Source organism: Peromyscus californicus, unplaced genomic scaffold, assembly GCF_007827085.1.
Source record: "Peromyscus californicus insignis strain IS unplaced genomic scaffold, ASM782708v3 Scaffold_5__1_contigs__length_169319896, whole genome shotgun sequence".
NCBI lineage: Eukaryota > Metazoa > Chordata > Mammalia > Rodentia > Cricetidae > Peromyscus > Peromyscus californicus.
The window spans coordinates 84088902-84104053 of NW_026294573.1; the positions used below are offsets into that span (position 1 = coordinate 84088902).

Genomic DNA, 15152 nt, shown 5'->3' on the forward strand with positions numbered 1-15152 from the left:
ATGAGCTATACAAAGGCTATTTATTACCATGACCAGACAGTTATTGAATAGACATTTTTCAAGATTCCTGGCAGGTTTTCTCAGAAAGTGTTCCCTGGCCTCCATTCCCTCAGCCCTTGGCTCTAATTTCCACCACATAAAACCTCAAAGACTCTAAGAATGTTCTTATGTACCCCTCCACCCCATCAGAATAGTGCTTTTTGAGAACTCAGCTGGGGCTTCATGAGACCTGGGAGACCAGAGGCTCTGATTAGGCATTTGCTGAATGAAACACCTGCTCAGTCACAGCCTAAGGGAGCTCCAGATGGAGATAATCAGGAGGGTGATCAGCCTTTTGAGGGGTGAGCTGTGGGCCTGAGCTCAAAGCAGCCTCACTGGAGCAAACCCTTTCTGCAATTCCCTGGCTCAGGAGCTGAACATGTCACCCAGCCTCCCTTGAGATTCTCCCGAGTTTCTTGCAAATAACCATAGGAGGGAGAGTCATATTGAAAAATCAGAGAACAGCTTGCATATTTATCACTATACAATTAGAAAGACTGAGGGACCAGCAAATGGAAGGGCTCTTCTGAGAACAAAGATGGCTGCCTGTGCCTCCTAATTCCTGGATCACCTCAAAAACAAGAGTCACCTGGTCATATGCTCCATTAATCAGCCATGATCAATGAGAGAGTGACAGACACATGGAGAGAGACAGACACACACAGAGCGCATGTAGGCCTGCCGTGCAGTGACATCTTGCTTTTCCTAACATGGATGCTGCATCACAAGCCATCTTCAACATAGATTTACTCTCCCTCTGTGTCCACCCAGTCCTCCAGGTGGTCTAGAGTCTTCTTAGTGTCTGTAGTAATCACCATACCTTCTACTTTAATTTTTTTTTAATGTTTTGATTCTGGTTACACATAAGATAGAATTTCCCATTCCATTACTTTTCCTGGTGCTGTGATAAATATCCCAACAAAGCAACTCAAGGGTAAAAAGATTTACTTTCTGGCTCACAGAAAGGAGAGTCCATCATGGTCAAGAAGTCATACTGGCAGGGGCTCTAGGCAACTGGTCACATTGCATCTGTAGTCAGGAAGCAGAGAGTGATGAAAGCCCATGTTCATCTGGCTTGCTTTTTTAATAGTCTAAGAACCCCAGACCATAGAACGGGGATGTCCATACTCAGGGTGGGCATTAACCTTATCTAGATAACCCTACATGGACCATATGATTCTAGATCCTGTCGAGTTGACAATCAATATTAACCATCATATCATCTTAACCGTTCTTATGTGTATGGTAGAGTAGCATTAACTGCATTTGTGCCCTTATCCACCAATGCCCACAACCCTTCTTATCTAACAAAACAGAACTATGTACTCGAAGACAACAACTCTTTCTCTTTCCCCCCAACTCATGGGAACCTCTATTTCATTTTCCATCTTCTCTCAGTACCTCATGGAAGTGAAGCAGAGTGTTGGTTTTTTGTGGTTATTTCACTCAGACTGTCTTCAGGGCTCATCCATAGTATCACATGCATCAGAGTTTCCACTTTGTGGCAGAATAATATTCCACTGTATGCATGGACCCCATCTTTTTTGAGCCATCAGTAATTCCACCTTATAGCAACTGTAAATAATGACAAACAAGATCATACAAGTATCTCTCCAAGACCTTGCTCTTGCTTATATTGGATTGATGCATAAATGTGGGACTGCTGGACCACATATAGTTTTATTTTTCATTTTTTTTTTGGAAACCTGTATCTTGTAAGCAGCCATACTGTCTTACAATCCCATCAACAACATGCCCACTAATTCTAATTTTTACAAATCTTCATTACTATGTGTTATTATTATTTTTTTGATTGGGTAATAGTTACCCTAGTGAGAAAATGTAGAAATCATTGTGGTTTTGATTTGAAATTCCCTAATGATTAATGACATTGATATGATTGTTTTTATAGAATTTTTTGTCCCTTCATATTTCTGCTTTAGAGAAATGTCTATTTGGTTCTTTCATCCCTTTTCTTGCTTTTGATTCAGGATTTGTCCTTTGTTCTTTGGCACAAGGCTACAGCTTTAGCCACAAGTGCATTTGGTCTAGGTGTTGACCTGTTCCTCCAGTCAGTGCAGATTCTGTCTGAGTTCAAGAGCGGTACACTTGAACTCACCTACTATTCCTCATCCAAAGCTATGCACTAAGGGAAAGGGTGTGGCCTCAAAGCCTGTTTCCTCTTTACAAAACTTGTGCTGTTCCCAGAAAGGTCATCAAACTGCAGCAGAACTTCATCAGAGTCATTCGAGGACAGCACCATGCTCAGTGCCTGGCCCACAGGATGGCCTGAAAACATTTCAACTTCCTTGGTCGTGCCTGTACTGAGCATGTTCGAATGCTGCACAGATGGCTGGCATGTGGAGAGACTGGCCTGTTGGTATTTCACTGGAAAACAAGCCAAAAGGAAGCAGTACAACTAGACTTACATTACATTTCAAAAATATTTACCAGGCATCAAATATTAAAAGTGATAATTATAATCATATTAACGAATTTCATAACATTCGGAATTTTGCCACATGTCAGGCACCAAAGTGGGGCATTGAATGTTTGAATTTTACTTTTTCTATAACAATTTTAAGTTGGTATAAACTAGGCTCATTTTACATTGAGAAAATTAAGGCCTAAAGTGTTAATGAAGGGACTAGATAGCATCTCGTGACTTACATGTGGCTACACCAGGAGATGCACAGGCCCAGCCCCGCCTAACCAGAAAGGCCATACTTGCCTTACATGTCATTTGGAGCTGAAAACAAGACGATTTGTGACAGTCCTTCTCTTCAATAGCCAGGAGTCCTGGGAGACAGACTGCATAGCAAGAATTATCTCAGCATGGTATGGTAGAGAAGGAAGACTTTTTTTTTCTGACCATTGCAAAAATGGGAGGGAGGAGAGAGGCATGAAGCACAGCAGCAAAGCAGTTGCCTGGCGTGAGTGAGACCCTGAGTTCCATCCTCAGCAGCACTAAATATAACAACAAATAATCACCAGAGGGAGGCTGAATATAAGTATTTATTACCCGTGATGGTACTATGTATTACCCACAACCCAGAGGGCCATTATTTGTCAACTAGTCCACTTTAAATCCAACAGAGGAGAGATGTCATGAGTTGTCTGATGTCACACAGTTAGGAAGCTCAGCTTTTGTACAAGACTTCTGTGGTGGTATTGTGTTCCCCAAAATATTGTGTACCTTAATAAACTTATCTGGGGTCAGAGAACAGAAAAGCCACAAGATACTTAGGCTAGAAAATGTTAGCACACGCCTTTAATCCTAGCATTTCAGAGACAGAAATCCCTCTGGATCTCTGTGAGTTCAAGGCTACATTAGAAAGAGTCAGGCATGGTAACACACACCTTTAATCCCAGGGAGTGAGCCTTTAATCCCAGGGAGTGGTGGTAGAAAGCAGAAAGATATATAAGGTGTGAGGACCAGAAACTAAAGGCATTTAGCTGGTTAGGCATTTGGCTGATTAAGCTTTTAGGTTTCGAGCACAGTTCAGCTGAGAGTCATTGGGATGAGGACACAGAAGCTTCCAGTCTAAGGAAACAGGACCAACTGAGGAATTGACAAGGTGAGATAGCTGTGGCTTGTTCTGTCTCTCTGACCATCCAGCATTTCACCCCAACAACTGGCCCCGGGTTTTATTTTATTAATAAGACTCTTTAACATTCATGCTACAGACTTCATTGCTTTTTGGGTTTTTTTTTTTTCTCCTGAATGCTCTAATATCAAATATCAGGAAGAGACACACAGGACAGTACCACAGGAGCCATAATACATGGCATGGAGGTTTCTTTAGCGACAGGGACAACCAGAACAGGGACACATGCCCAGAGCTTGGATCCTGTAGAGAACAGAAACTGTTTGGGGAGTGCCTGTGTGGGATGGGGTTGGAGCACTCTCTGCCTTCTCCACCCTGAGGCCAGAGGACCCCAATGGGGACGACAGCTGCTGTTCCACAGTCCAGGACTATTGATCTCTTTAATTCTTACTGCAGTCCAGTCCTTCCCTTCCTGTCAGCACGGAGACCTAGTACAAACTGAATGGCATCTGAAATGGCATGAGTTGATTAAAACTCCCAGTAATTACAGGCTCCTGACTGGCCTGTTTGTCCAAATCAATGTCAGTATTAGTTTCTGGACTAGCTGGCCTTGTTGACAGATTGAGCCTGAGAGGTGGGGAGGGCTAGGACCACGGGGCCAGCTTGGCCTTCCCCACTCATATTTATTCCAGGCAGCATTCAACAGGCTCTCTGGGACCAAGGAAGCCGAGTCCGAGTCCCTTCATTCTATTATCAAACAACAGTTGTGTTGAAAAATTCAGCAGCCATTTCTTAGCTTGTATGATTTTTTGTAACTTGTCTGTAAAATGGGTGTATCTCCGAGGAATCTCTGGGCTTTGTGAAAACTCAGAGACATTAGATGGCAAAGGAAGCACAGTAGGTGCTCAAAAAACATCCGTTTTATGCCCTTCCTTATTTTCTGATTCCTTTTTCTTGTTCCCAAGATGCTGTGTCTTAGCTGCATATCCAAGCCTGTTACAAAGAACCTCTCTGTTCTTAAAGCTCCCCAGGCTGTTTGTGACCAGGCAGAGAGCTCCTCTCAGAAGGTTCCCAGAATCCCTTGGGGATCTCATCCATCTGAACCACTTAGGTAGTTCAGCTTCCATAAGGATCAGGGGAACAGATACACATTTATAGTCAGGGATTCTTCAGTGATAGGTTCACACTGCTACACACTGTCTGTGTGACCTCAGGCAAGTCACGGTGTCTCTCTGAGCTCCAGTTCTCTCATCAAAGTGCCCAGGAGCGTACTGTTTCAACTTTAGCATCGCCAATAAGAACAAGGGTCAATCTGCCCATGTCTGCTGACTTTTCTTTTTTTTATTTTATTTTTGTTTTGTTTTGTTTTTTTGTTTTTATTTCTTTTTTTATTTTTCTTTATTAAGAAATTTTCTACTCACTTCACATAACACCCACAGATCTCCCCTCCTCCCTCCTCCCACCCCCCAACCCTCTCTCCCAAGCCACCCTGCATCCCCACGTGCCACAAATCAAGGTCTCCCATGGGGAGCTGCTGACTTTTCTTAGATGGTCTTCTTGAGTTCTCACTGAAAGTTTCATGTCTGGAGAAATTAGCCAAGTGCCCACATTTCATGAGTACCTGTTTTGTGTCAGGGTGCATGATCTCACTTGGTCTTCTCAAAAGCCAACGTCTCATTTACTTTTTTCACTATGTAAATGTGGAAACGAAGGCTCAGAGAAGCAAAACATAAACCAAAGACATAGCTAAGGAAGACTTCACTGTAGTTCTGTGCATTCTATATGATTGACAGCATGCTCTGCTAGAGCCTCATGGTCTAAAACCTCAGCACCGCCTTCCAGTGTGGCTAAGTTTTCACCATGATCATAGAGCTGTGCTCAAGATAACAGGAACATTATAATAAGGGGTAGCCCTGTTATTATAGCTGCTCTGATGAAGAGATCTAGGGACGTGGACTACTTGCAGATCCCCTGGAGGATAGTACGGTTTGATCATAGTTAAGCAAAGCCACCGGCATCCTTATCAAGGCTCTGATGTTCAGTCAGTTCCTCTCAAATGCTTTCAAGATGGTCTCTCCTTTACACAATACTTTGAAAAAAAACTAGACACTGAACAGCTTCTCCAACTTCCACTGCCCAGTGCCTTCATTTTATAGTGGAGGAAATAGTCTTTTATGCTGTACTGAAACCACCTAACCAGTTAGAGGCCAAGCTAGGGCCAAATGAAACTCCAGTTTCTAAGAAACTGTTTTCCCCAGCCTGTGGGACTTGGCTCTCTTGTCCTCTGGCTAAGAACTGAGGTCAGAGAAATCCACCAACCAGTTCAGGGTACACATGCAGTAAGAGGCCAGGCCCCTATGGGAAAAATGGATAAATGTGGCACACACCGAAGTTTCTCAGGATCCAGGAGAGACAGGCCCTCTTTGGGTGCCACGGAGAAAGCCTTCAGCTTTATTTACCTTACAATACACTCAGGCCCCAGGAGAAGGTGTTTTATTGTGTTGTCTTGTAAGCCGGTTGTTTTTCCTTCTGCTGAGAACAGCTGGCCCACCTTCTAGACGTGGGGGCGGGGTGGCAGAACAGCTCATTACAAATTTTGCACTCGGAGCAATTTGCATTCCATAATTAATGAACATTAAAATGCATAATTACAAACAGAAACAAATGGCTTGGTGATGATGAAAAATCGGGCTGGGAAGCATCGAGAGCAGGCACAGGGAACAGAAGAAGAGGCTGGGGGAGGGGAATTTGGAGAGGACCAACTGATGGTGGAACAGCTGGGAATTTCCCAGGCAGCCTTGGTGTCTTCCTCTAGAACTGAGATGGATTAAGGCTCAGGGACCCTGGTCCTGAATCGTTTTAAAGACCCTCCTCGGAAACGGAGCAGAATGGGAGCTGTGAACTTACATGTCCCAGCCGACCTGAGTTAGACTCCATCTCTCTCACCTACCTACGCTACAGCACTGGGCAGAGGGGCACCCCCTGAGGGATGGCTCACTGCTGCATGAACTTGCCCTCCTCGCCATGCCCATTCCCACTCTCCTAGAGCCTGCTTCCCAGGGCTCCTTTTGTGAGCTCAAAGAAAATGCTTAGAGATAATTGAATTCACTAACTTGGGTAATCTCTTCAAAGTAGCAAATCGAATCACTCTGTTCCTCTGCTGACAACCCTCCCCAAACCCTCCAGGTATACTTAGAACAAACCATGGATGTCTTTCAGGGCTGAAATCATGGGTCAGCAGCTAACTTTTTTCTTTTTTTAAGTGTAAAGTACTACACAGTAAATATTTTAGATTTGGCAAGTCACGTGTGGTCTTTTATTTTTATCTCTTGTTCTCTCTTTTCTAAAAAAAAAAAAAAAAAATGAAAAAATGTTAAAGTCCTTCTTAGCTGCAGGGCTCTGAAAAACAGCCTGCGGGGGAATAGACGGATTTGCTCTATTTTTCTCTTGTTAACTACAGCTAACACCCCTAGACATTATATACAACACACACACACACACACACACACACACACCGTCTGTCTCAGAGGTAGAGAAAGCTATCACTTGTGGACATGGGTACTCAGGAAAAGGGAAAGAAAAGGGAGTGTCCAGTCCAGAATTTTCTCTTTGCCAAAGTAGATAGCAGCTCAGAAATGCCAATAGGCACATTTGAGCAAAAGAAAATCGAATTCCCAAGGAATCCACAACATGCTAACTCTAGTCAGTTTTTAGGAGAGTGGTGACTAGGCAAGGCTGAAAATTGTTAAATAATAATGGCTTTACTCCAAAAACCACAGGGGGAAAATGTGGACTTGCCCTGCTTCCAAGCTAGCAAATGTCACGTAAAGTGTCAAACTTTAATTTCCATCGTCAGGTAATGAGCACCCTATTCCTGTCCTACTCACTGTCAACAGGGTTGACATTGTCAACAAGAGTTCATGAAGAGTCTGAATTTCCACTGCTAACACACAGCCCCGAAGCAATCCTTCACGGATTGATGTCACAGGAAGACTAGGAGAAAGTCGGGATGTCCATCAATGACCAGCACTAATGAGGCCCAACCTACTAGTGTGGAGTCAAAGAGGTCAAGTAAGGAGCATATCTAGACTTAATCCTTCCCATCTTGGAAAGAACAATGTAACTGAAGTACTATGTGAAGTCAGATTCCCATCTCCCACCTCTTAGATGTCAAAAGAGGCCAAGTGGAGAAGATGCGTTTCTCTCTACTTTTATCACAAATAGTCTTCCCCTACTGAAGCAGTATCAGAAGAAACATATAAAACAGGTTATTGGGATGACAAATAGCACCCAGGGGAGGCCTGGGCATTTCAGCATTAAGTTACTATGTTTTGAGTTTAGGTATTGTTCACACCTCTTGTTTTCCAGCTGAACAGGGCCCAATTTTTAGAAAACTTATAGATTAAAAAAAGCTAAGCAAGTGCTAAGCAGGGTAAATGCAAAGGAGTTAACATGAAAACATATCAGATTTTTTTATATTTTAAAAAGTCTGGTGAATGGAAAATAAAATTTGACCTTATTTATGAAAGTAACATATTTTTAATGACAATAGAGTTTTCCTGAGAAGCCATAATGGAAAAGACACATTTTGAGTGTGTATGTGTGTGTGTGGTTTTTTTAGGACAAGGTTTTTTTTTGGTATCCTTGACTGACCTGGAACTCATTATGTAGATCAGGCTAGCCCAGAACTCCCAGGTATCTGCTTGCCTCTGCCTCCCAAGTGCTGATACTAAAGTAGTCACCCCCATAACCTCCAAGTGCCATTCTTTTAATTACTGAATGATGAAAAATCCAATGTCCAATGAACACATCCCCTATGAATTAAAGAGAAATCAAAACATTCTCAGCTACAGGAAGAAGAGAGACCGTGTCCTGCAAACTGTGAAAGAATGGCTGAGGCCGTTGTCTAAACAGAAAGGAAAAGAGAAACAAGGAGATGCGGGGGAGCGTGCCTGAAATTCCAGCACTCTGATGTGGAAGCTGAGAGGCCATCCTAGGTGACATGAGACCTTGTCTTTAAAAAAAAAAAAAACAAAAAAAAAAGAAAAGAAATCCATCTATTAATCAATCAAAGAAAGAAAAGAAATGATCACACGAGGAATTTTGAACACTGAGAAGGAAAGAAGAAGAAGAAAATACAGGGAGACACAATAGACATTCTTTCTCTTTCTTTAAAATGTTGTGTTTGATGATTGAAACAAAAATTTACAGCACGGTCTGATTGGTTCCAGATGTATTTAAAGTAATAATGAAGAAATTTCATTACATTGGGGAAGAGCAATGGATATAAAACATAATGAGAAATAAAGTTAATAAACATTACTTCACCTGGGGAAAAAAAAACGAAGATGCCGGTCAGCTCTGCCAACTTATGTAAACCTAAAGCACACAAACTCTAAAATTACACAAGGAAATATACTCAAGACTAGATAAATCCAAATGGAACTCCTAACTACAACCCACAGGAAAGAGAGGAAAAAGAAGAAATCAAAGTAAACAGAAAGCAGACCATCACGTGGTAGTACTGCATCAACTGACATATTAAATCTGAGACGTCTGAGTCCACAAACACTTTTCAGTTATATGCTGCCTCTCCAAAATTCATTCCACATCTCCAGGTGGAAGCTTAAAAAGGAGACCCGAATCATGTACATAAAACAAGAGTGCGAGGGGCTGTGTTGATAGCTGATAAAAATACTACTTATTAGAAATCGCCAGAGGAGAACATCATATACAAATAATGGAGTCATGCACAGATAAGACACAATCACCATCAGTGTTTATACACCAGACAACAGGGGGAAATGAGCAACACAAAAACTGAGAGAATGACAAGGAAAAAGATAAACCCACCATTATGGCTGGTTCCTTCAATATTCCTCCTTCAACATCCGTCAGAACCACACACAATTAGCAGGATTCTGTGAAGAACCAAGCAGCACTGTTTTTCAGAGAATATAGACTACTTTGATAGAATGCTGTGCCACAAACAGAAACTTAAATATTTTCCCGTGGCTACAACATACATGGTAAGATAGAACGTATATTCTTGGCCAGAAAAAAAGTTCTTAGTAGATTTCAAGAACTTATATATGCAAATTAATGTTTTCCAGACGTAATTTCCAAGCTAGAAATAAATAACTTTTCAAGTCAGACTGCTGTAACAAAGTACCACAGACTGGGTGGTTTAACTACCAGACATTTATACCTGGCAGTTCTTTTTCTTTTTCTTTTTGAGACAGAGTTTCTCTGTGTAGTTTCAGTGCCTGTCCTGGATCTCGCTTTGTAGCCCAGGCTGGCCTTGAACTCACAGAGATCCGCCTGCCTCTGCCTCCCAAGTGCTGGGATTAAAGGCGTGCACCACCGCCACCCGGCTACCTGGCAGTTCTGAAGACCAGAATTCTGAAACCAATGCTGACTTGATTCACTTACTAGGAAAAGAACAGTCTCCTGGCTTGCTTTATTCCATGTTTTCATGTTTAAAAAAAAGAGAACTGTGATTTCTTGTCCTTATCAGGACAAAAACACCACACATGAGAGCTCTGTCCCCATGATCTAATGACCACACAGAGAAATAAATGAAACAAATACCAAAATAAGAGTTAAGATTTCAACAGATGAATTATGTGGGCATGTGCACCTTGAGCCCACTGTAAAGGTGACCCAAACATCACTACATACTCAGAAACAACATATTTTAGTGTCCTATGGACCAAAGCGGAAGTCTTAGGTGTTTCGTGGCATGAACTTGAAGTCTCCCAAAGGCACATTTGCTGACACTTGGTTCCTAGCTCTGGTGCTGTTTGGGGGATGGGGACAAGGGTGGTGATGTAGAAACTTTGTGGGGAGGTCTAGCTTGAGGAAGTAGGTCATAGGAGGGTGTGTGCATAAAGTTTCAACCTGGTTCCCAGTCCTTTCTTCATTTTCTGTTTCCTGCCTGTCCCAATGAACAGTCTCCTCTTCAACATTCTCCCCATGACCAGAAACACTGACCAAAGGAAATCTTTTCTTATGTTGTTTCTCTTAGATGTTTTAGTCACAGGGATACAAAAGGAACTAAACCAGAAAATCAATGACTCAGAAGTGGGGCTGTTGCTACAATTGAACCTCACCTAGTTCTTAAGTCTTTGAACTGATTCCCAGGCAGATGGAGATGATGAAGACAGAACTGAAGAGGTGATTCTGGTACTAAGGGATTCAGAAGACCCAAGTGCTGACAGTAAACACTGTGCATGAGGTTTTAGATGAGACAGTGACTCCAGGGGGAATTGGATGCTGTACTCTGTCAAAAAAAATGTGTTTACATTCGTCTATGTCTTGAGATTTTTATGATAGGCTAAAGTGACAGGCTAGTTACTTTGGCAGAGTAAGTGCCAAGAAAGTCCAAAGCTATGGGGTAAATTTTGTATACTTATTTTACCCACATTTACAGTGAGTATAAAAATCAGAAGGTTTAGCAGAAAGAATTGAAAAACTTTAGTTTGGTCAGAAAAGCCCAGGTACAGTTTGGTTTCAGGAAGAGATGCTTTCTGAAGAGATTTGCAATATTGAAAAGCAGCCATGGCATGAAATCACCAGGCCACTGTGGCAGCCTGTTTTCTCTGAAGCATCATAAGGAGTACTGTCTGTTACTCAACACAGAGCTGGATAACCCAGCCATCAAGACCAGAAAAGAAAATAGAAAACTCAATCAGAAAGGTGACAGAAGGCTGGAGTGCTCTTATTTATAAGTCACATATTTATTTACTGGCCAGATGATGAGAGGTTTTTTGTTAGTTTGTTTTTTTAAATTCTAAGCATGAGTAAGATTCTATTTTTAAAAAGTGTGTGTGGTGGCAGGGGGGGTGGGGTGGGGGTCACAAATGAATGAGTGCGAATGGATGCCAGAAAAAAGGCAATGAATCCCCTGGAGCTGGAGCTGGAGTTACAGGCGATTGTGAACCCCCTACTTTTCTGGGCACTGATCTCTGGTCGTCTGCAAGGGCAACACCAAGCCCCCTTAACTGCTAAGCTGCCAGTCTCTCTCCTCAGCTGTCCTCTTTTATTATTACTTACATATTGCAATGAACTTAGAGACAATGAAATAAAAATATCACCTACAATTCCTAAAACATAATGAAATATGTAAACAATAATTTGACAAAATATGTATAGGACATGTGTATTAAAACTTGAATACTAATGAAAGGAAAAGAAGAAAATCTACAGAACTGGAAAATTATGGTACAGCCATGAATTGGAAAACATGCACAGTAAAGCTGCCTATATTTCTCAAACTGATACGAAACTTTCATATAAATAGCCACTTTTCAAACAGAAAGTTTGTTTTCTATGTATGTTGTTAATTCATGTTTCCTTCACCCCATCCTTATTAAACCTTTATCACATTATACTGTTTTTAAAGATATAAATGACTCCCTAATACAATCATTTTGCTTATTTAGCTTTTGTTTGCCCTTGCTCTAGAATTTAAACACTATAAAAGCAGGAGTATCTTATGTATTACTTACGTATTACTTTGTATCTAGCATCTAAAACACTTGCTCAGCTTTGAGTCAATATTATTTGGCCAATAATAAATATCTGTTAAGTGATCCAGTAAATGATTTGACCAATAAGAAAGGGAAAGAAAGTCAACCACGAGTTCTAGTTCAGTTTTCTGTGGGGATAGAAGGTCTACGTAGTTATCATTTTATACTTTATGTATCCATTTCTTTTTTACATACTGAGTGCTTATTATATGTCAGACCCAAAGCCAGACACAGAAAACCTGGTGTGTTTTCTCACAGTTTACAGAAATGCCATCAAGAGAGGCCTGATCATTTCTATTTACAAGTGAGTCCCCTGAGGCACAGTGAGATTCAGCAGACTTCTTATATGGACAAAATGGAGTGTGTGGGCAGAGAGCCCACAGCTGAGGCTAGAGAGACCTGATGCCTTTGCTGAGCATCTGTCTGGGATGCTCATCCTCAGAACCTCAGTTGTAAAGTAAGGTGGTTAGACCAGCTGAGGCCCAGTCTTGCTCTATCTAATATGTCCCTCAGCTTTTCATTATTGAGACAAATACCCCCGAGAAATAACTTACAAAAGGAAATGTTTATTGTGGGTCATGGCATCAGAGGAGTCAGTCCATGATCAGCTGGCTCCATTGCTTCCGGGTTGTGGTCCTGCAAAACGTTATGGTAAAAGGTCAAAGTGGAGCAAAGCTGCTCACCATACAGCAGCCAGAGAGCAGGGAGAGTGAAGGAAAGGGGCAGGATCAAGACATAACCTTCAGAGGCATGCCTCAGTAATCTGCTTCCTCCGATTAAGTCCTGTCTTCTACAGCTTCCCTGCTTCTAAATACAAATTTGGGATGCATCAGTGGATTAAACCAATGATTTGATCAGTGCAATCATGATCAAATCCGTTTTTAGAAATATCCTCATAGACACCCAGGGCTTCGCTAATCTCTAATGCATATCTCAATCTAATTAAGTTTGCAATCAAGATTAGTTACCACACACAAAATTCAGTTAAGAGCTCCAGAGTTGACAAACTATGGAAGTCCTGTCTTTCCCAACACTGATTGTGTAACCTCTTCACTTTCCTCATCGGTAAATGGAAATAGTGACAGGATCCAGCTGTTTCCTCTGGCTACTGTAGGTAATTACACACTGAATGACTGAAAACAACACCAAGGCATTCTCTAACTGTTCTGTAAGTCAGAAATCTCAGCTGGAGGTACTGATTGGTAAGTGCTGCTCCCACTAGAGGCCCTGAAGGAGAATTTATGCATTCCTTCTTCTAGTTCCTGGTGACTGCTTCAGTTCTGATTCATGGCCACATTGCCCTCATCTCTTTCTTCACCTGCACTTGATTACTCTGTGGATTTTTTTTTATTTTTTCATAATTTCATACATATATACAATGTATCTTGGTCAGATACAACCCTAATTTCCTTCCCATTTCCTCAGATCCTCCCAACATGACTCCTCCCACCTCATGACCTCTTCTGTATTTTTTTTTTGATAACCTTCTGAGACCATTTAATGCTTCCTGCATATATATGGGTAGCCTACTAGCAGCCACACCCCTAAAGAAAAATGAAAATTCCTTTCCAAACAACCACCAATTGCCAATAGCTTCTCAGCTAGCAGTGAAACCTCATAATCTCCTTGCCCATCAGTACTGGAATGCTGGCTGATCTTAAGCCAGGTTGTATGCAGATAATCACAGCTATGGTGAGTATATAAGTCCATGTCATATCTAGAAGACAGCATTTCACAGCACTCCTCCACATCCTCCACTTATATTCTTTCTATCGCCTCTTCTGTGATATTCCTTGAGTCTTGGGGATCAGGGCAGGGGTGATATAGCTGTCCACTTAGGGCCAAGCACACAACAGGCGCTTATTCTCAGCCTTTTGATTAAGTTACAAGTCTCTGCACTGACTACTGCTGTGGGTGTAATTTCTTCATGCATCTGTCTTTTAAGGACATTTGTGTCGACATTTAGATTACCCTGTAAAATCCAAAAAAGTCTCCAGAGCTTTTCCTTAATCACACCTGCAAAGTCTTTACCATGGATGGTAACATCACAGTTTCTCATTCACAGTTTCTGAGGCTTCTGTAGATGCATATAGCCAGGGGCCATTGCCCCTTACCTGTTTGCTATAATGAATAAAATAGCAAGAAAGAGTAGCTTGGTGGAACACACACACACACACACACACACACACACACACACACACACACAAAACCTGGAGCATCCATTGAAAGAACAAAAGCAATTGGAGCCAGGAAGGGGTGGAAAGAACTTTGACAAGTACCTTCTGCCAGGTATCTCATGTGATTTGGTGAGAAAGCCCAAGACTTGTTTCTGAGTATTTCGAGGTGGACAGAACCCAGCCCCCAGTATAGCAACAGGCTCTAATTAAACACATGATCAGTGTCCGTCTGCCTGACAGTTGATGTTCAGAAACAGGCAAGGCCTCTCCTGAGCTTGTATTAATATGTACAACACTTCACTCACATGCGAAATTGATTTTTCTTTTTAAGCACAAAATGTAGCAGTTTTATAGCCTTTCTGCAGCTTGACAAAAGGCCATTTATAACCTAGTTTCTCCATCACCCTTGCTGGCACCATTCTCAAATGTCTCAAAGAACTCTCTTGTGCATTTGTAATTACAAATCATACTCAGGCAAAATTTAATTTCCAAGAGAGCTGACCTCCTTTTTTTTTATTGCTGTGGTTTATGGAAATTAATATGGATGTGTGTGTTGTTGTTCCTATAATTTTAGGATCATGGGGAGGAGACTGTAGAGCTGTCAGGGGAGGTAAGGAGGGGGTATTTTAATCAGTGATGTCTATTGATGGATGCAGAGGGCTGAGCTCTGGGTGTTATCTTAGTGGAAATGACAGCAAGGTGACTGAAATTAAAACCTGGTTCTTTGTTCAAAAGGCAAGGGCATTGGAATTGCTTCTCCATCAGCAGATCTACAGATGAGCTTAGCACACCCAGTGATGGGAATTAATAGACAGGTGAACTTCAACACAAGATTTCCCATTCTCAGAGATTCAGAG

The 15152-nt window shown here is 41.8% G+C and overlaps 1 protein-coding gene across 5 annotated transcripts in view; it reads left to right on the forward strand.

The window, feature by feature from the left end:
• Astn2 (astrotactin 2) overlaps positions 1-15152 on the forward strand; it is a 947200-nt gene that overhangs the window by 559592 nt on the left and 372456 nt on the right. The gene's annotated exons all lie outside the window — the stretch shown is intronic.